The sequence below is a fragment of the Pinus tabuliformis genome, chromosome 1_1 (assembly GCF_031772625.1).
Source record: "Pinus tabuliformis cultivar Carrire ecotype Pingquan chromosome 1_1, CPIR1, whole genome shotgun sequence".
Taxonomy (NCBI): Eukaryota; Viridiplantae; Streptophyta; class Pinopsida; order Pinales; family Pinaceae; genus Pinus; species Pinus tabuliformis.
This window is the reverse complement of record NC_142297.1, coordinates 273,217,485-273,240,105: the sequence shown is the minus strand read 5'-3', so window position 1 is coordinate 273,240,105 and position 22,621 is coordinate 273,217,485.

Sequence of the window (22,621 nt, the reverse complement as noted above, 5' to 3'; positions counted from 1 at the left end):
CTCTAAATATCAAAAAAATTAACATTATAAAACTCTCACTAGTCTCATGACATAAAGTCAAGGAAATAACATTATAAAGCTCTCAATAATCTCATAACATAAAATCAAAGGAATAACATTACAAAACTCTTACTATTCTCACAACATTATAGATCAAAGGAGATCTTTACACCATTATAAAGTTAAATGTCGACAAAGAATGAAGAGGAAAGCAAAATTCTGACCTGCCATGTTGCTGCAAGATTGATAGACATATACAAACCTTGGTGCATATAATTCTAAATGCAATTCAACCCTAGCTGTTGTAAGCATATTCATACTGACAACAACAAGAACCCAAATATGGCAGTATATCCATGGTGATGTACAACTGTATGGAAAACGAATATTCATAATCACAACAAGAACCCTAATCCTTCCATGGCATCGCACGGAGTCATTAATTTACTGTGGATTCCGCGCAGGAAATATCAAAGGACGGACATAACGGTTGATCGAGTTCAGCTCTTGCCATATCACAGAAGCCTGCCCCTTAAAATCAATGTCAGGATAACACGAAGAGAAGCATGAATTCAACATTGTGAAGGCAGGAAAATCCACCAAATCATTCACATCTACATCAGGAAACCTAGAAGAATAAACGTAAGCGATAACTTGCAAAGCTTCCTTGAGGGCCGCTTGGAACATGAAGTTGGGGCAGGTGGCCAAGAACTCCACCACATTAGCAATACCCTTTGACTTCTCCAACCATACCCACAAACACAGCGGCGGCAGAGGGGACTTCTTCAGAGAATCCGACAAAATCCGAAGGGCCTCTCCGTATTTTCTAGGGGCTCGAGGCGTTTCAGAACTCGGTTCGCTGCGGATTACCTTCCAAGGTAAACCAGGAAGCGCTAACACGATGCGCTGATAAACCTTGCGAAGGTAAGGAACCTTGATGGGATCCATTGAAAACCAATTGCAGAGTTCAATTTTTTGTTTCGTTCAAAACCAATTGCAGAGTTCAATTCAATTTTTTGTTTCGTTCAAAACCAATTGCAGAGTTCAATTTTTTGTTTCGTTCAAGGAGAAAAATGTATGGTAGTTTATTTATAGTGGCGTGACTAGGAAATAACTCGCTACAAGGTGGTGCTCAAGGGACTTTTCTTATTAGTTAGTTTGCATGGGTTTAGTCTCCACTACGTTATAAGTTTAAATTTTATGGAGAAAAGTTTAAATTTTATGGAGAAAAGTTGAGTAAAAAAAAGTTATTTTAAAAAAATTAAACTTCCTAAGAAAATCTAGATTATTTAGATAAGTTGAACCTAATTTTAAAATTTTTAAAATTTTATATATTATTTTAAATTTGGCCCTAAAATATCATTAATTTATTCATTATAAATAAGACTTTTACACGCATAGATTTGAGCTCAGATTCTTAATGGTCGGCTTTTTAATGTAAATATAAATAATAAAATTGAGTAAAACAAAAATATGACATGTTTTGAAATGTTGGAACCCTCTATCCCTCTATTTTTTATAATCCATAATGACTATTAAGACTTATTAAGAACATCATATAAGTCTCCATATATCTTTAGATCTCTTACATCAATTATGGAACCGTAGAAAGTGGTAGTGCTAGTTACTAAGTTGATGAATATTATATAGATCCTAACACAACCACTCAAAAGCTGACCATTTCGAAGCTAGTTCACAATGGCTATGAACACTGGTTTAGAGTAGGATAGAAGTTATAATGAGAATATTTATATTTTATAATTTTTATTTTTATTTTTTTCATTTCGAAATGTTTTTTAGGTTTTAGGTTTATTACAAAGTTATTTAGAAATATTAAGTTGAAACTTTTTTTTACAAATAAATTTATTTGAGAAATTCTTATTTTTAAGAGGATGAAAGATATATGAGGTTATAAGATAAACACAAGAGGGATTTCATATTATTAAAACATTATATATGCTAAATAACAACATGTCATATACTTTGTTGGTTCGTTGGTAAATTATATGATTTGAAATGACTATATACTAAAAACTAATGTAGAATTGATTAACCATTTAATGAGTTTGAATGTTAACTGAAAGCACGGGGATCAAGGAAAATTGTTTGAACATAACACTTTACGACAGTTGATAAACCATAAGTAAGATGCAAAACAGAAGCGAAAACAGTGAATACACAGATCTCTCATGGACTACGTCTCCGAGTCCGCTTTCAATATGGGCGAGCGTTTTTATTAGAAATGAGAAGAAGAAGTCGATTACACAGTGATTTGGACAGACTGAACTTGCACACAGGCAATTCTAAACTCTATCAGCAAATAGCTCTCTGAACTAGCTTTCCAATGCCGCTTATGGTTTCCAAATCCGACTCCGGATGCTCCCGAAACACTAAAAATAAAATCGCCTCTATCCCTCCAGAACCTGCATACAAAAGCTGAAACCCACTCAAGCTATTCTTCAATGAGCAAAACTGCCTCTTATAGGCCTGTAAGTACATTCAAACCTCCCTCACTGCATTTGAGGTGAATGAGCTGACTTTAGGGTTTGAATGTGTTTGGTTTTGTCATGATTTTCCACCTTGGTTCATTGGGCCATGGTCTTCGAATTAATTTATAACAAACTAACAATATAAAACCCACTTTGCACCTTAGAATAGCCCAAAGACTGTTAGCAGTTAGCTAACCGGGCGGAAGGCGCTGACTGTGCATGTAAACAGGTGTTTGCAGAGCGATTATCTCAGCGGGTTTAGGTCCTGGCAGTTCCACTAACCATTTACCATAGCAGTTGGAGGTGGCGGTTATCCCGGCGCTCACATAGTGCGGCCACCGCCTAACCGTAACCATCCACCGAAACTGTGGAACAAACCTTGACTGCGTGCCTATACCGGCAAGTGTTCACATGTCGAGTTTTACTCCACTCGGTTAAGGACTGGCGGTTAGGGCTAGCCTCCACCTACCTTGCTCACATGGCTTTTTCTCGAGTTGTTCTGACATGGTTAGCCACCAACAGTTTAGTTGTGTTATATTTGTTTTATAATGGTTTGATTATAAACAAAGGCCGAGAGTTAGAGTTTAGGTAATGGATTTTGCATGGCTTTAGGACTAGGTTTTGTAGGCTAGTGTTTTAGGTACATTTGTACTTAAGTTTGAGCATTTGATACATGGTTGTAGCTTAGGGGGATGGTGTTTAGCATAGGATTAGGGTTTGTAGAACTTAGGCTTAGGGTAGCATAGGATTAATACATAGATTAGGATTTATTTTAAAAACCCATATGTACAATTTTGTCACAATGTGACGTTCACGAAATTCGTCACATGATGACAATAAACCCATCCCGTTCGTCGATAAATGACGATATCAATCCTCTGCCACAATGACAACCCACGCAGATCGTTGACTCCAGCTATCTTTGCAATGACAACTCGGACGATGAATCTATGCCACTGACGACACTAATGTCAACACATCAAACCTACAAAGTTGAATGACCAAACATGTGTCATTGACCAAACGTTGGGGAACTATTGATGAACTCAAGTCGACAACCAAGTGCTAAAACATCTCCGCTGAATGCCATGAAAACCTATGAACATTACCTGAACAACTTGATCATAACCAACACTGTCGATACTGAATGACACCCATGAATACTGATGACGACACTTTAAACACTTGTGCAATTGAATCGACGGATCCTCTTGGATCATTCCTCTCCACTTGAAAGCTTTTGGACCATAAAAGTTTGACTAAAAATAGTCGATGAGGGTAGAACTCCCTCTCTTTCCACCTTGACCTAACGATGTACCAATACATTCAATCAATCACCTACAAGTGATGACCCTGATGATGCTGACCATGATACCTTTTGATTCAGTGACCTATTTCTTCCATCTGCAGTATGAACAACTTGCAACGATGGGCAAACAACCTGTTATCAACATGGAAATTGAGTTTTTTCCATGAAGAATCATGAGTTAGTGATTCGAACACATCTTTGAAAACAATATTTGTAGAACTTTGTTCAATACATCTAATGGATATTAACAATCTACTTTCCGGAATAACTAAAATATTCAAACGCTCCTTCGATTTTGACTTCACATCAATTACTTGACTTGATTTACTTTCCTGTTGACTGATTACTAAGTGAATTTGTTGCACATAACTCATCGAGTTGTGATGAAATGACTGCTACAACTTAATTTGATTTTGAAAGTATCTAAGTAATTTTTTATTTACTTGAATCACTACTTCTTCATCTATTAACTGATATCTCCATTGACTAACATTTTCACTTAATGCATTAGTTTTCAAATCATGATAAGGAAACTTTAGATTTGCTTTCGAAAATTATTTGTCATGAAAACTTATAGACTTCCTCTCCACTTGAAAAGAGGCTCCATTACTTTTTAAAGCATGAAATGATGATGCAATACCAAAGGAATGTAACACTTTCTTTCCCCAATACTGACCTGCACCCTTGAAACTGAAAATAAACATACCATCTAAAACAAGTCTCTGATTAGACTCACATGTACCATTCCCTGCAATACACTGCTAATGATGATAGTTTCTAGAATTCAGTTGAATGAATGAATTGAGATTCATTCAGTCTTTAAGAAGATGTTCATAGGACATTAAATGTATCTCATGTTGCTTATCCTGTTCATGAATAAGATTTCTTGGAAAAGAATTAACCACCTTGACCAATTGATCTATAAACTAAATCTCGCATCTCGAACAATAATCCTTATGTTGTTTCTTAATAAACATGAGTACATATTTACTTGAACTTATTAACTGCTTAACTTGATTTGTAACAATTAAATCCAAGTTTGATTTGACTTTATGTGCCCTAACAATAAATTCAACCCCTTCTTTCATTAGGTGATATTTATGTTCTCTTCTATAAAACATTGCATCTCTATCATAAAGATAAGGACTTCCTAAGACAACTCCACATATGTCTACTGGGACCACATATAACTCCACTTCATCGATGTACTTAGATGTAATTGTAAATTTTAACCAACACTGCTTTGTGACATGTATCTAAGTTGATTTATTAATCCAACCTAATGGGTATGGTCTTGGATGATTCCGTGTCTCCAATCCCAATTGATTAACTATATGTTTAGATATTAAATTTGCTTGTGATCCACTATCAAACATTGTGTCAATATTTGTATGCTTAGAAGTTATCCTTATGTGGAAGAGTTCAACTCTTTTATCCTCATGTTGAGGATTTATGTTTGAAGAAGATACATTAGTTTTCGAACTTGAACCAGTATCAAAAGTTTTACCTATCGTAACCATGGTGGTTATCCTCCTTTCATCACCTAAATCTGAACCTAGATCCTACTGGACTACTGCAATGGCCTTCTTTTCATCCTTCGCCTTAAGAAACTTTTTGGGCTTAAGTTCTGGATGAAGTTTCCAGCACTTCAATTCATCATGATTTATTCTCTGGAAATGAGAACAAGTAGGTCTTTCCTTCTGAACGATCACTGATTTCCTTCTCTTCGAAATGTTCTTCCCCTTACTATCACTGGAATCTCTGGTTTCCAACTCTTTGGATGACTAAGATGACAACTTGAATGGTCTGCCACCTGATTCAATATGTATGGCCTGAACACACACCTCATCAAAATCATCAGGATTAAACTCCTAAACACTTTTCCCTTTACCTTGCCTCAGATGCTGCCAATTAATAATAGCTTTCTGCATGTATCCTAAAGGATAGAATTGTTTCCTAAGAGCTTTCAAAAACTTAGACCATGACGAGATGACTTTTCCTTTGTGCTTGATATCTAGCTGATTTTTACTTTCCCACCAGATTAAAGTTGTTCCCCCCATTCTAAGTGTAGCTAACTGAATTTTAGTTTTATCTTTAGAAATGTTCTAAATTTGACAATACACTTCTAACTGCTTTATCCAATTATCTAACTTTTTAGGATTCATTTCACCATCATAAACAGGTAACTCAAATTTAACATCAAGTTTCAAAAGAGATGTTTTCTTAGGTTTCTTTTCTATTTCAGATTCTGCACTGGAAGAAGAAGAAGAAGAGGATGATGGAGATGATGGAGGTGAAGAAGGTTTATCAGTCTTCCCTTTACCTTTGTCATTCTTCGATGCCTTTGAAGAAGAAGCATCTCTAGCCTTCTTGTCTTTGAACAATTCCCCCAACATCTATTGCATGGTTAAGAACACCTGTTGAAACTTCTCTTCACTCATCTTAGTCTCGGTGTTTTCAACTACATATGGTCCTGACATGGTTGATTTCTAAACGACTTGTCGCTTTCCAATCTCTGGATCAATCTGCTCAAGGATTCCTTATCCTCGTTGCGACTTAGACCTGTTTAACATTCAATGGCACATTCTACAAATGCAACCTGCTCTGATACAAAATTATATGATCTGAAATGACCATATACTAAGAACTGATGTAGAATTGATTAGCCATTAATGAGTTTGAATGTTAACTGAAATCATGGAAATCGAGGAAAACTGCTTGAACAAAACACTTTACGACATCTGATAAACCATAAGTAAGATGCAAAACATAAGTGAAAACAACGAATATACAGATATACCAAACAACAATATTGATTACGGAGTTCGTCCCTGATGGACTACATCTCTGAGTCCGCTTTCAAGATGGGCAACCAATTTTATTAGGAATGAGAAGAAGAAGTCGATTACATAGTGATTTGGATAGACTGAACTTGCACATAGGAAATTTTGACCTCTGTCATCAGATATCTCTCTTAACCAGCTTTCCAATGCTGCTTACGGTTTCCAAATCTGACTTTGGATGCTCCCGAAACATTAAAAACAAAATCGCCTAAATCCCTCGAGAACCTTTATACAAAAGCTGAAAACCACTCAAGCTATTCTTCAGTGAGCAAAAATGCCTCTTATAGGCCTATAAGTACATCCAAACTTCCCTGACTTCATTTGAGGTGAATGAGCTGACTGTTTTGTCATGATTTTCCACCTTGGTTCATTAGGCCATGGTCTTCGAATTAATTTATAACAAACTAACAATATAAAACCCACTTTTCACCTTAGAATAGCCTGAAGACTGTTAGCGGCTAGCTAACTGGGCAGAAGGTGTTGACTGTGCATGTAAACAGGGGTTTACAGAGTGGTTATCTTTGCGGTTTTAGGTCCTGGCAGTTCCGCTAACCATTTACTGTAGTGGTTGGAGGTGGCGGTTATCCCAGCGCTCACATAGCGCTGCCACCACCTAATCGTAACCGTCCACCGAAACTGTGGAAAAAACCTTGACTGCGCAGCTATACCTACAAGTGTTCACATGTCAAGTTTTACTCCGCTCGGTTAAGGACTGGTGATTAGGGCTAACCTCTGCCTAATCTGCTCACATGGATTTTTCTCCAGCGGTTCCGACATGGTTAGCCGCCAGCGGTTTAGCTATGTTATATTTGTTTTATAATGGTTTGATTATAAACAAAGGCTGAGAGGTAGAGTTTAGGTAATGGATTTTGCATGGCTTTAGGACTAGATTTGGTAGGCTAGTGTTTTAGTTACATTTGTACTTAGGTTTGAACATTTGATACATGGTTGTAGCCTAGGGGATGGTGTTTAGCATAGGATTAGGGTTTGTAGAACTTAGGCTTAGGGTAGCATAGGATTAATACATAGATTAGGATTTATTTTAAAAACCCATATGTACAATTTTGTCACAATGTGACGTTCGTGAAATTCATCACATGATGATAATAAACCCATGTCGATCGTCGACAAACGACGATATCGATCCTCTGCCACGACGATAACCCACGCACATCGTTGACTCCAGCTATCTTTGCAATGACAACTCAAACGATGAATCTATGCCACTGATGACACTAATGTCGACACATAAAACATGCAAAGTCGAACGACAAAACACATGTCGTCGACCAAACCCTGGGGAACTGTTGATGAACTCAAGTTGAAAACCAGGTGCTAAACCATCTCCGCTGAATGCCATGAAAACCTATGAACATTACCTGAACAACCTAATCATAACCAACATTTTCGATACTAAACGACACCCATGAATACTGATGACGACACTTTAAACACTTGTGCAATTGAATCAATAGATCCTCTTGGATCAGGGACCATTCAGAAACTAGTATGTTCTTTCTTTTTTTGTGCCAAGTTAGTGATAAAGTTATATCTCTCCAAAGCATATGATAGTGTTTAATTTTTGTACCTTTGCCCACTCTTAATTCATAGAGGGTTCTCACTTCCACTGGTTAAGAGGATTATGGTATGTGTAACTATTATTGGCCTTGAAATATTAATTAATGGATCAACATCAAAGCTCTTTATGTTGTCAAGGGAACTTAAGAAGTGTTTCTCGCTCACACCATTCCTCTTTCTTTTGGTAGCATAGAGATTTTGAGCCATTAGTGAAGCTAGAAGAATGAAGAGAATCAATGGGGTGAGAATAGAATATCTAAGGCACTCTCACTCTTATTGTTTCTATATGTTGTTTTCTTATTTTGTTTTTCATCATGAAGGGAGTGATGAGGTCTCAAGAACATTTTATGACTTTATAATAAGGCTACAGGTATCGAGATAAATGGGAATAAGTCTGATGTTTATTTGGTCAGTTTGGAAGGTATTTAGGATCTAATTATCGAAGGATGTTTCCCCTTTCTGCACTTAGACATGTCAGATGGGGAAAAATATCTAAGCTTCACTCATAAGTATAATTTCTATGGAAAGGTATATTGGTATTAGTTACTATCCAAAATTTCACAATCTGAAATGTCCCAAAATATAAACTATAGTGAACATATCGAGATAACTCATTTGAAGCATATTTCAGTATTAGTCATAAACCATAACTTTCATATCGTATATCTCTGAAAGTATAGTGAACCAATATTTGAAATTTTAGCCCAATGTTTGCTCAATATCTCCTCAATATGCTCAAAATTTCACCATTTCAAATAGTCCATAAAAATATTTATTGCAAAAAATCTAAGATGGCCCATTCTCCAAACAAATTACATTTTTTTATCACACTTTCCTTCCAACGCTTTCTCCGTTTACACATTATCATGTTCCTTCAAAAAATACATTTTCATTCAAAGGGTGACATCAATTTATTAATTAAACAATTAATTCCCCTTTTTATTTCACTTTTTCAAATACCATGAGAATATACCATGGGTGTCCTAAACTATGGGTTTGAAACTACCATTTTTTCTTCTTGTTTTTCACAAGAAACCCATTTTAATATACTTGGATGCTTATATATAACATCAATGATATAAGCCCTTTGACATTAATGACAACAATTTGTTCAACAAATAACAGTATAGGAGAGTATTGGGCCCTAGTTTTGGTGCATTTTTCACTATCATCAATTCCATTTTTAACCTATTACTCTCCATCTTACCTCCTTAACTTGTTTTGCTATATTCTTCATGCTTCCCAAGGAATACGTTGCAACAAGTTTTATGAGGAAACAAGTTTTCAAATTTACATGATTTTCCTTATTTTTGATGAATCAATTGCATTAGATTTTTTTTTTTTGGATAACCATTTATCATTTGGAATATTGATGCTTATCTAGTAGGAAATCACCACATGGGTTTTGTTCCTAGATACTATGAGATGGTTTTGTGTTGATCAAATTGGTTCTAGGATAAATAATGATGACACCACCTCTCAGTGAAATATATAGGTCAATTGTATATATAAATGCAACATTAGTGATGATCGAGCTGAATGATTGGATGAAGGGAATATTTTCATGCATTTCACTAAAGGTTTTAACCATGTAAAAAATTACCTGCAAACAACTTCTTAAAAATGAAAAATATACAATGTCAAGAACATAAAATATACACATATATTTTTCTCTTGGAACCCAAAACCGAGAAAACCATATTTATTTTTCATTTTATTCATTTCAATGTTACAATACATTATGTACATGTTGAAGCATTTATAAACCCCCAATCCATTAACCCTAGGTTAGAACAAAACAATAGTTCCCTCAAAGAGATCTACAAAATACCATGGGAAAAATCATCATGAATAAAACAATTCACAAAACTATGTGAAAAAACATGGGTGGGTCCACCCTCATCCTTGGGTCGTCCCAACCATCCGTAGGTTCACTAAAAAAAAAATGGGGCATTGCCCCAAACCCCGTGCAGGGAGGCTACCACCCCCCTACAAACCCCCTAACAGGGGGGGTTGTCGCAACCCCTACACCCAACTCAATGTAATAGTGCATATGGATAGTCATGCAAAGAATATAACACATACCCAACATTCATGTCACCAAAATATTAAATGATAATGATAAACATTCCATCCTTCATCAATGCAAAGCTAAAACTTAGCCTAGGGGATCTACTTTATGCTTTGTATTTTGTATCAAATTGTTATATCATTTGGTAGATCCACAAAATAAGGGAATGGTCGAGTTCCTTGATTTAAATATGTATTATATATAAAATCAAGGGTGAGATGAATAGGATATATGTGAGATTGGTGAGTAAAACCATTGTACATTGGTGAACTTGATTTTATTAATGTAAAGACAGTTGTTGTTTTAAATTATGGTGTGATTATTTCATAGGATTGTAGATATTTTTGCAATGTAAACTAGTTGGGAACAACCCCTTAATCTATTCTACACTCCATTGCATCTATTTTGGTTAAGAAAATATATTACATTTATTATTTAGATTTGATTTCTTGTATATGCTTATTAGTTTAGCATTTTAATTCTTGCTATGTTTTCATTGACAAGTATGTTAATCATATAAAGAGATTATTTAATCATTGATTTGTATTGAACAAATTGCTTAAGAATATTGTTGCAGGAACATTCTAGTCTCTTGAATTGAATGGTTGCAACTTGTGGTTTTAATAATCACATTCTAGTAAATTTCAGTTCAATGCTTGGATATATTTCTGTGGTGTAGTTTGTCTTTTCAATTTATATATTATTCCTCTTTCATTTTCAATGATTCTTGGAAAGAAGAACTACCCAAATCAATCCAAAAGATAAATTGTTGACAACAAGATCCTAGTATATTGATTCGTGCTTGAGTACATGAACATTTCCAAGTAGGATTGGGTGAGATTTTTATTTTTCAAGTGTGATGAGTGATGCAATTTTATTTTCCTTAGAATCATATTAGAATTCAAGATAGAAAACTATAATCTTTCACATACAATGCATGACATCTCACAAGTTTAAAAAACTCTAGACTAATAATTTAATGTCAAAGGATTTAAACATGTAAATTCCAGGCATCAATTTAAAAAAAAATTAGTTATGTTTTCTTTACTATAAACATTTTAGATATGGAGTATAAATGGTAATACTAGAGGTAAGAACATGTGCATTCACTTTAGTGAGTTTCTGAAAATCCTTGTCATGTTGGTACTATATGTATAAGCCTAAGGATATTAAAGGTATATTTTATAGTATAATAAAAAAAACCTCACCATTCCAAAACAGGGGTGTAGTAAGAACCCCCTCATTTACTAATCCATTTGCAAGTAAGGACTTTTGGCCAATAAGATGAATTTAAGGATGCTAAAGAGTTTGTTCAGAAAAGGATGGTATGACACTACAAGTATATTTCAAATCCTTGTTCTAAATTTAAAGTTGTAATAAGAAATAGATTTTCATCTCAAAAAAATAGACAAGCAAAGATCTATGAGTAACTTCCATAAGGAGAGGATATAGAAGTTTTCTCAATCACTCTTGTCAGCATGAAGAGAAGATAAAAGAACTATGGATGATAGTTGATGGAGAGAATATATTGTAGCCAGAGATAGAGGATTTTCTTGCATTCATTTCATAAGATCCCTTGTGTATTCAAGACTGAAATGGACAAGTCCCAAATGAAATTCATTGCATAAAAATGGAATATATGCAAACCATTTCCAATGAACAAAAGAGCCATGAGAATAACTACATTGAATCTTTCTTCCAATTAATCACTAGTGAGAAATTCCACTCCATGCTTCGACACTCCATGGCACCATTCACACTAGAGCAGTTGTTTTATCATATCTTGGTATTCATTACTCAAGGTACATTATTCAAATTTGGATATGAGTTCACTTGAAATCTTATTGCATAAATAGATGCATTGGATAGGGTGAATCCATGAATATGGGTTACACTTTTTGGCAAGCACATGAGTTGGGAGGGGGAAAAAGGAAGCTCAATCAAGCTATATTTTAGCACTCGATCAACTTGTTTGAGTACTTCAAAATAAGCCTTCAATTAAACTCCTATGTAACCCATAGTTACATAGGATCTTGATTGAGAAATATGCTTGATCAAGCTATTTTTTTATTTCCCTCCCAAAACACAATGGGGAGTTTATAGTTTAATTGGCTCGATTGAGATTTTTTTAACCATATCAAGAGCTTGATCAAGGGTTTGTTAAACCCTCAATCGATCTATTTCAAATTTACCTTCAGCACTCGATCAAGATTTTTAAGTGCTCGATTGAGTTGTTAAGGGCCTAAAAAATGGATTTTTAGCTCCCCTTCTGTAGATTTCTCTACAACACCATTTTGTCCACTAGTGGACTTTAGGTATACTTTGTCCTTATGTGGAAAATTTGATCATGTTGGATTCGTGAAGGAATCCTCTATCCAATGGATATGAGTTTAACATTTTTTTAATTCATATGATATTTTTTATCTAATTTCTTTTAAACATAATGCTTGAATTTTTTTGGACAGTTTCAAAGGGGATGAATAAAAAATCAATAACATGAAATATACAAAACGAAAAAAAATATATATAAAAGATACAAATATCTTCATTTATGAGTCCTTTCAGAATGGTACTCTTGGTTTTTGAATTTATTTAAAGAGTAGAAAAAAAACTTATGTGAACACATGTGTCTGCAAAATACAATTGAAATATTACTTCACCAACTTCGAAAAATAATAAAAAATACAATTTTGCATGTGTTGTTGGTGCTAGACCGACCAACATTCAGGGGATCTCCCTGGTATGAAGTCCCAACTAGACCTCACACCGTTTGGTGTAGGAGTTCCATCTGTTATGATGGCCTGATTGCCATTATCTTAAATGTTTTCCTTACCTCTTACTTGTCAAAACATGAGAATGGTCTACTTTGTCTTCGAGGTTCATGTGCCTGGTGAGTGCTAGTGTTACTTGTGTCAAGGTTCTTTCACCGTAGAGGGAGAGGGTGGAGGTGTCAAAACGGAGGATGTCCAAACTCTGACAGAGACACACAACACAATAGGACACAATAGGACATGCACATCTTCTGGAGGAGCAGCCCACAGGGATGCGGCAGTCACAACACACAAGAGAAGATAGCACGTACAACACCCAGCAGGGTAGTCTGCATGAGTGTAACGGTTGTTATAACAAGTTTATGGGAAAGGTTTTGTCTAATGTCCAGTGAGGCAACCCATATGGGAAGGACATTATTAACAACTTATAAAACACATTTTCATCAATATATGTATTAGAGAAACTGAAAGAGTTCAATTTTTTAACACAGGTTAAAGAAACATGCATTACAAGTGTTCAAGATTAGTCTTACAAACAATTACAATACATGTGTGAAAATGTGTTGGCCTGTTATCAGGATTCTAATTTAAGCAAAAATTCCAAGACACATTGGTACACCATACATCATTGGCCCGTGAAAGGGGTGTTTGAACCACTTCTCGCTCCTCAAAGAAAATACTACATACTCTCAAGACTATGTGGGAGGAACCAAGGTGAAAATTCCCTTGCATGTGCAAATGAGGGGGTATTTATAGCCAAGGGTGAAACTGGCCCTTGTGAATGTTCAACTTCCCTCATGATTGTTTGACTTATTTGAATCTTCAGCTTTACATGACTCTTCATATGACATGTGGGTCTCTTGGACTTCCACATTACATTACATTAATTTACACAATATGGCCCAAAGTAGTGATGTGGTCGACATGACTCATGACATGAATCGACACGACAGTGTTGGTATGTCCATGCTGCTACTGGTGTGCATGTTGAGTTGTAGTGCTGCTGAGTGATGGGTGTTCTCTTGGTGTATCATAGCTTCACCTCTGCATGGCAAGGTGTGCAGAGTCTTGATGGTCTTGGTGTTCGCTTGATGTTGTATGTGCACATCACTCCTTTGCTTGTTCTTTGGCATGCTTCACATGTTTTTTTGTTCAAGAAAAAATCCCCTCACATGCATCATTTGTTTTGCAAAAAAATATCCTCACATGTATTGTCCATTTGCAAGAAAATCTCCTCGCATGCATTGTCTATTTGTCCATTTGTAAAAAATCTCCTTGCATGTGCTCTCCTTGTTCATCATGTCTGTCATTATGTCATGTCTTATCCATTTACCAGTATCTACAATCACTCATGATGAGACGACATCAAATCCATAAACCTCCTAGTCTACCATGATGCATGGTCATTCGCTTTCGGATGTAGGTGAATGGGAGAGAGGACAAGGTCATGAAACCACGCAAGGAAATTTTCAAGCTGGGATGTGGGCTCCAGGCACTGCTAGTGAAAATTGCGTAGAAGTCACTGGGAGACTGAGATGGACAATCCAGATCAGCAGTGATTGTCTATGGGATCTAGCTCAGCTAGAGGATAGATCTGTGCAATTTCTTGAGGGAAGCAGTGCAAGTAGCAGAGGGGCTTGGCAGCAAAAACTGTACAATTCCTCTAGGGAGATGGCAATAGGCTACGGGATTGCTGGTGACAAAAACTGTGCAATTGCAGGAAGGTTGACCTAGTGAACATCTCTGTGTAGTTTCTAAGTTGAGCAGGCTACTAGGTAGCTGAGGGACTACTCATGAAATCTGCATAGTTTTCTAGGTGAGAAATCGGTCGGCTAACTGGGTGGCTAGCTAGAAAAACTACGTAATTTTTTGAGGGAGACGGGGACAGACACTAGGTGTTTGTCCGACTTGTCTACGCAATTTCCTCAGTCAACAGAGTATGAAAGTTATACAATTTTTGTGCAATTTTTTAGGGGAGTGAGTCCCGGGATCACTGCCCGGTCAAACTCTCCAGTTGACCAGCAGAAGGGTTGGTTTTTGTGCTTGCGGGCATCACAGATTGAAATGGCTTGTTGGACACTTTTGCGCTATTCTGGGTGACAGTTGGTCGATTTGATTTTGGGTTTGAGGTTCAACTTTTAGAGGGTGATCCGGTCATCATAATTTCAGAAATAATGACTAACTGTGTGAGCAAGTGAATTTGTGCATACACGATCGTGCAAACACACACTCAACGTGACTTGACAACAAGACGTTGCAAACCATCAAGACAACATATACTCATCATGACTAACTGATAGTGTGAGCAACAAGGGCGACACTTGTGATAGATCGTTAAATGACCATGACTACACTTGTGCGACAGTGCATACAACTTTGTGTGTCAGTGCAACTGATGTTTACATAGTGAATACAACTTTTACACACGAAGAGGGACCTTGTGCATGACCAAAACATGGTTACAAGTGCGACATTGTGACCAACATGCAAAAAGATATTCGTTGAATGGTCAAGCAAGGTGTTACACAGTATTTTGTCACGCCTCCTGCACTTCCCTGTGACATACCCTAAAGTGCCTGCAACATTATTATTATACAGTATACTCATCCATGTATATAGCTCAGATCCCTCCTTTAAATTTTCTTGGAAAATCTCTAGATATTTCCCTAAAGAAATAGCTCTTAAAACCCTAAAATGAAGATCATCGCCCTTATGAAGCTAAAAACTGCGATGATCACTTGTTGCACCGTGTTAGGCCAGTGATGGCATCACAACAACTATACCTTAAATTAAGGAGATTATCCCTTAATTAAGGAGATAAGATTGAGTTATATTTGATTTGTAATTAGTTAACTCAGTTTACTGAGTTAAGTCCAGTTAAATTAGTTCCAAATTGTTTGAGGAACTAATTGTGAGTTATCAGTCAGTTGATGCATGCATGCACTCAACCAGTGTACTCCAGATAACTGAAACCCATTAGAAAATTTTGCATCATTTATAAAACTGAATCATGTTATGAAAACATAAGTAGAAACAAAACATGCAGATATATATATATATATATATATATATATATATATATATATATATATATATATATATATATATATATATATCGCGTCTGTCGGATCAAAATGTCAAAAAATAAAGTGTTCTGAGATTCTTGGCTTTCAAAGCCTACAAAACCTGTGAAAGACCTAGATAAACTATCAAATTGCATGGTGCTCATGATAGCACAAGACCAACCTGATCACTTGGCCTAGCATCCGAAGTAGTCTCACAAAGACTCCCACAGTGTGTCTCTACCAATGCAGTGGAACATCATCAATAGTGGCATAATCTAGAACTCCTCGAGTTATTGCCTCCAAATTGTGCTCCATCTCAGCTAAGGGGTCAGCCCCTTCTTTGTAGTTTGCACCCACTATCGGATGAGAATCTCGTCGTTCTATTGGTGACATGCCTGGTGGTCTCTCTGGTCCCACATCTGCACATTTATCATAAGTTGAGTCTCAATTTACGCTTTTACAAAAAATCATAAAACTTGAAAAAATCCAAAAAATAAGTTTTTACCTGCATCAGTCCATTGTTCGCCTGCTGACAAAGGTAGATATGGATCCCACTAAAAACTATGCTAGCATAAGTGCATTCATCTACCACAAGTATTTGGCTTTCTAGCCAAGAGAAAAATTGAGGTGGATAATGCATATGTTGACCAGTGCCTCCTCAAAGCATGAGCTGGCTCCATCTCACAAGTCTCGGATCTCAGGGGGCAGGATCTGGTACCTCTTCCCACTGATACCGTAATAGGGGCACTCACTCCAAAAATGAGGTCACCAGTATGGAACTGAACCCGAATTGCTTCAAGTGTCCATGCTTCCCCTTGGTCAGTTGATGTTTCATGTTTGCCAAAAGGCCTCCACACCAGTTGAAGATGGTGGGGGTCAAGCATGCGATAGCATATTGGAACTGGGATTTTGAAGCCTCATGCAAGGCTTGCATGCTGGATACACATTCCATAGTGAACAAAATCATTCTTGAAACGAGGTTGTAGGTGATTGTCGCAATCTTCACCTTATCTCCATTGGTTATTTCGGCACCAAGACAATACCTCTGGACTAAACCCCTTGTACTCTCACCTCCTTGGCGAGATCCAAAGAGTTGAACTGCTTCCTCTCGTCAGTACAATCCCATGATGAAGTAGATATCCATCTCCTCCAGTTCTTCTTCCTAGCCTTTTATGATGAATATCTGTCAATCTACATCCTAGAGACTGATTAGATAGGGCAGCGACTCTATCTTAGACCTCAACCATATGGTCCTGAAAAATTTTAGCAACCCTCAATTCCTCAAAGCATTTATGCATTCCGGATCTTGAGCTTCTTGAAATTATTTGGCCTCATGGCCTCTTTCTTTCCACTCCAATACCATATTCTCCTACAAAACAACATTTAAACACTTATTAATGCCTTTTCCATGGATCAAAATCATCATTTCTTTTCTTAAAAAAGAGTTTTATTTCTTTAAAATCCGCCCTCGGTGCCATCGCGTCTATTTTTAAAAATAGTGTGATGGCATCGTGCAAGCCTTTAGCCTTGAGTGTGATCATCTTGGGTCTGATGACCATACCTGCGATGGTCATCGATGCCCTAAATTTTTAAAAATCCTCCTTTCTAGCATAAAAATCACCATTTAAAGTGCATAAAAAAATAATAAAATGCAAGAGTAGTGATGAGGCTCTTACCTGTTGCAGATGGTTCATTAAATGATACCCTGGATCTCCCACACCAACCACTGGAAAATCAAGAAAATTAGGGCACAAAAGGACTTTCAGAGCTCAGATTGGTAAAATAGTAAAAAATGAAATTACTTTTACCTATTTATAAGTTTTTAAGTCATTTTGTCAATATTTTTCATAATATTTTAATATTTTCTCTTGATATCAGTGATGTGTGTGTTTCTTGTGTAGTTATAGGTGCCTTCAATGTGAATAGTGATCATTATTGACCGATTCTAGGAGTTTTATTTTATCTCTTTTTCAGACTCATTAAACAAATGAAAAAGGAACCCCCCGGAGTCATCTTTTAGCTCTTTTTTGACTCTCGAAAACTAAAAATATTTTCGAGTACTTATCATTTTGAACTCATTAAAGTAAATGAATCAACATCGCCTCAGTATATGTTTACCCCTTTTTCGGGCTGAGATTGACTATTTACGAAAATAGTACACCTTGGTCAACATGGTCAAGAGGTTACCTCGGATATTGTTTTCTACCTTTTTGGGTTCAAGGGACAAATTACGAAAATTGACATGTTGGAGTTTTCTTTTCTGTTTCTTTTTCAAACTCTCTAAATGTGAAAAAAGATACTGAGTTATTCTTGTGTCGAGCTTGTTAAACTTTACGACGAAAGATTCGTCACCATGATGAGACTAAGCTTATCCTTCCTAGGGCTCGTAAAACTTACTAGGATGGATTCATTCAAAGAATGAACTTACATGACAAGCATATTCTATCCCCTTCAAGCTTGTGATAAAAATAATTTGGGTACTCACTAGAAATAGCGGGGAAAAATGAAGATGAGACATCCTTTGTATAAGCAGCATGTCGCTCTTGAATATGACACTCTTCTACTCTCATGTCCAATTTGGGATATCCTCACTGAGTCACTTGTCCTCCCGGGTTTGGGTGATCCATTTTTCCTCTCATTTGACTATTCCACACTATCATCGTGAGCTTTAGTCCTATGCCGAGTCAGATACTACCACACTCCGTAGTCGTGACACCAATATGTTCAAGAGAATTCCAATCTGCAATTATTTACCTATACATTGTTTGAGTCATTGCTACAGTCCTGAATATTATTCCACTTTATTCCTTGTTTCGTGTCAATTATGGGGGATCCATCATTACCCTCCTTCGATGGGTCACTTCCTGTCAACTTCACCTCATCATCCAAGAATATGACTTAGGAACTCCCTTTCAGTACCTTAGAGTTGGAATGCCCTAATGGTCAGTTCTTTGCATCCGACGATAGGTCTTCATTATTGTCTTTCAATCAGGTTATTCCATGAGTGTCTAACCTCAGCTTCATTATCACATTCATGGATTGTACTGTTGTACCATGAGAACCATTTTCATTATTGGTGGTTTCTCTCATACCTATTAACTGTCCACATCATTGGCCGGTAATCAGGTGGTTTTCTAGCATGTTTAACTTCAACATGTTTATTTGCATGTTAGGATTCGTACATTGATTGGATCAAGATGGAGGGAAAGACCCTAAGTCTTGTCTATTATGGCTCAAGCTGCATGGACTTATATGTCATTCATGATTGTACACATGTTTCTACTATACAGATGGTTGTGACCATACCATGAGGCTTTGTATCTATGATGATCCTTGTTATCTGGATGGTTGCGCCCATACCATGGATCTTTTCATATAGTCTTCATCATTCGGATGGTCTTTTCCATGTCATGGATTCATGTCTTGATCCTAGATATGTATATGTATATGCATCCTTTATTTGCAGGTCTCCTGACAGTGCGTGTCATCGTCCTTTCCAAAAGCTCATAAAGCATCTCAACCATCACTCCTCGTTGTGCCTTCATGCTTTAGGGGTCATATGTTACATAGTAATTTGTCACGCCTCCTGCACTTCCCTCTGACATACCCTAAAGTGCCTGAAACATGATTATTATATAGTATACTCATCCATGTATACAGCTCAGGTCCCTCCTTTAACTTTGCTTGGAAAATCTCTAGAGCTTTCTCTGAAGAAATAGCTCTTAAAACACTAAAATGAAGATCATCGCCCTTATGAAGCTCAAAACCATGATGATCTCCTATTGCATCGTGTTAGGCTAGTGATGGCATCACTCTATTCCCTTGTATGCCCACGATGGTCTCAAAATGGAATTTTTCCGAAAGAGGATGAGAAGCTTCGTGATCTAGAAGCTGACAGAGCAGCGAGATGGAGGTGGTTTCGCATAGATGAGGTTGAATCCTCCTAATTTGACCTCTTGGTCTCATCCCTATGAGCTACGTCCTTGAGATGTGAGCATAATCCTATCTTTAGAGGAGTCCTAACTCCCTCTCCCAGCCTATAAATTCCTCCTCTCACATTCCCAAATGGTTTTTCTATGTCCATTTGCACCCCTATGTTGAGCTTGTTCTTAGAGGCCATTCGTTAGACTTGGAGAAGGAGTGTTTGGAGATTTTCTTGGCTTGGATTTGGATTACCACTCAAGGAGAGCCTTTCAACATCAAGGCTATGGTTGTAAGCTTCCCTTTATTCTTTAAATAATATACAATTGTTGGTTCATCTTCCCAAAATATATATGTTCATGTATGTATTATCTTGGCATTCCTTGATTAGTTAAGTAGGTTATTATTGGATTTTCTATTGGTTTTTGGCATGCTTTGTTGTATCTTGATCACTTTTGCAGGTACATAAGCACTGAAAGAAGCAGGAACAAGTCTGTGACATAAGTTGTTTGAGGATCTCAACAAAGGAAATTGGAATAGCATTAGAGCGAGGTAGGTCATATCTCTCATTCTACTTTTAAATTGTAATATAGGAAGATGTCTAGTTGATTTTCACTTCAGTTGCTAGACCCACTCATTGGGCTAGAGCGATTGCCTTTGTCTGCAGAGAGGATTAACCTTGTCAACAGAAGGAGGGTGAAAGGACTCAACATGAGCTCCTAGGGTGAGCCCGAGTGCTTGCGAACATCAAGTAAAAATCCAAGGGAGGCTCCAAAATTGGATGCAGGCCAAAATTTTGGAGGGTGTTGTAGTCACTACAACACTTGGCGACACACTGGTTGAACTCCAGATTCTTTGTTTTTTTTCATTGACAGCATAGGGCCTTGGTCTTTCAAGGAGTATTGAATCATTGTGTGGGTTACTTCGGCTTTCCCACTTACCCCATGGACAGATATGGTTAACCTTTCACCAACTCAGTCAAACACAACAACAAGTTTCAGCTTGATCACAGTGTTTCGAAATCAGGAAGGGTAGTTTGGTTCACGAGTTAAAAAAATTCAGAGTATAAGTTTTTATCTTTGGTGTTGCTCCGTTGCTAGCAAAACTAGATAGTACCCCGGCAAAGTCATGTAGGAACACACACATTACTCCAATGCCAGCGAGCTTGGTCAGTACCCTGGTGGAGTTTCATGCTTCACCTCTCTGCGCAGGAAGCCTTTCTCTTCTTTCACCTTTGTATTTTTTAAAGAGGACTGTGCATAGGTACTTATTTATTTTTTGGGGTGGAAGAGGGATCCCGACTTATTGATAGCAGAAGAATTTGTTCCTTCAGAGAAGCATGTAAAACCTCTGACATAGGTTTGCTCGTTTAGATTTTCCCCTTCTCTGTTTCTATTAGTTAGATGAGCTTAAACACACAGTGCAGAAGGTTGAGTACAGGCATGGAGTTTCCCAGTGTGGTCACAGGTTCATGGTTGGACCCAAGCTTCCCTTACAGACAGCTCGTATTTTCCATCTAGACTTCATCAGCCAAAGGTTATAACCAAGCAAAAGGAAGATGGACACAGGACTGGACAAGCACTGCAGTGTCACAAGACTCTTTGGATCTCAGCCACATACTCATTCAAAACCCAGAACTCAATAGAGGGAAACACTTATTTACAAAACTAAAAATAGCATGATACTAGGCAAACAGAACAAAACGAAACAAAAGTAGTAAGCGAAAATGAAAACGCAAAAACAATAAGCAGTAGATAGACTTATGTACATGGCACGGGGCATGGCCCGCCCTACTGAAAATAATGTTTGAGATCTTGGTCGTTGACAAGAAGATTGGAAATCCTCCCGTCAAGTGATTGCAGATGGTGAGTGTAAGGGCCAAGCTTCTCGTGGACTATGTACAGACCAATCCACAGGGACTGAAACTTCGTATGCTTGCCTTTATCTTCATAGGGTTTATCCCATTTCAATTCTAAGTCACCAACATCGAAGTTAGCTTTCCTCGTAGAATTCTTGTCGAACCATCTCTTGATATGGTTCTGGTGGAGTGTAAACTTTTCTTTTGCTTTCATCCTTTCTTCCTGTAGCTTGTGAAGTGTATCCATCCTACGGTGAACTAGCAAACAAGGCTTGCCTTGGGATTATTGAGACAACTGAAGCACAGGCAAGTAGATGTTGGGTAGTAGGATGGCTCCTTTACCATAGACTAGGAATTATTGTGAGGTATTCAGAGAGGGCTTGGGTGTTACGTGGTCATCCCTTAAAGAATTCGTCAAGGTAGAGTGCCATTTATGCTGCTCAGAGTAAATGAACTTTTTAATTATTCGGATAAGGTTTTTGTTTGTGGATTCTGCAAGATCATTGCCCTGTGGGTAGTAGTTAGATGAATGTTTCAACACAATAGCATTTTTCAATGTAAAATCATAAAGATTTAAAGATGAAAAGTACGTTGCATTTTCAAACACAAGTGATACCGGGACGCCAAAGCGTGAGATGATGTTCTGCTAGAGGAAGCTGATGACTTCCTGGTCATTCACTTTCTTGAGTGGAACTGCTTCTATCCACCGTGTGTAG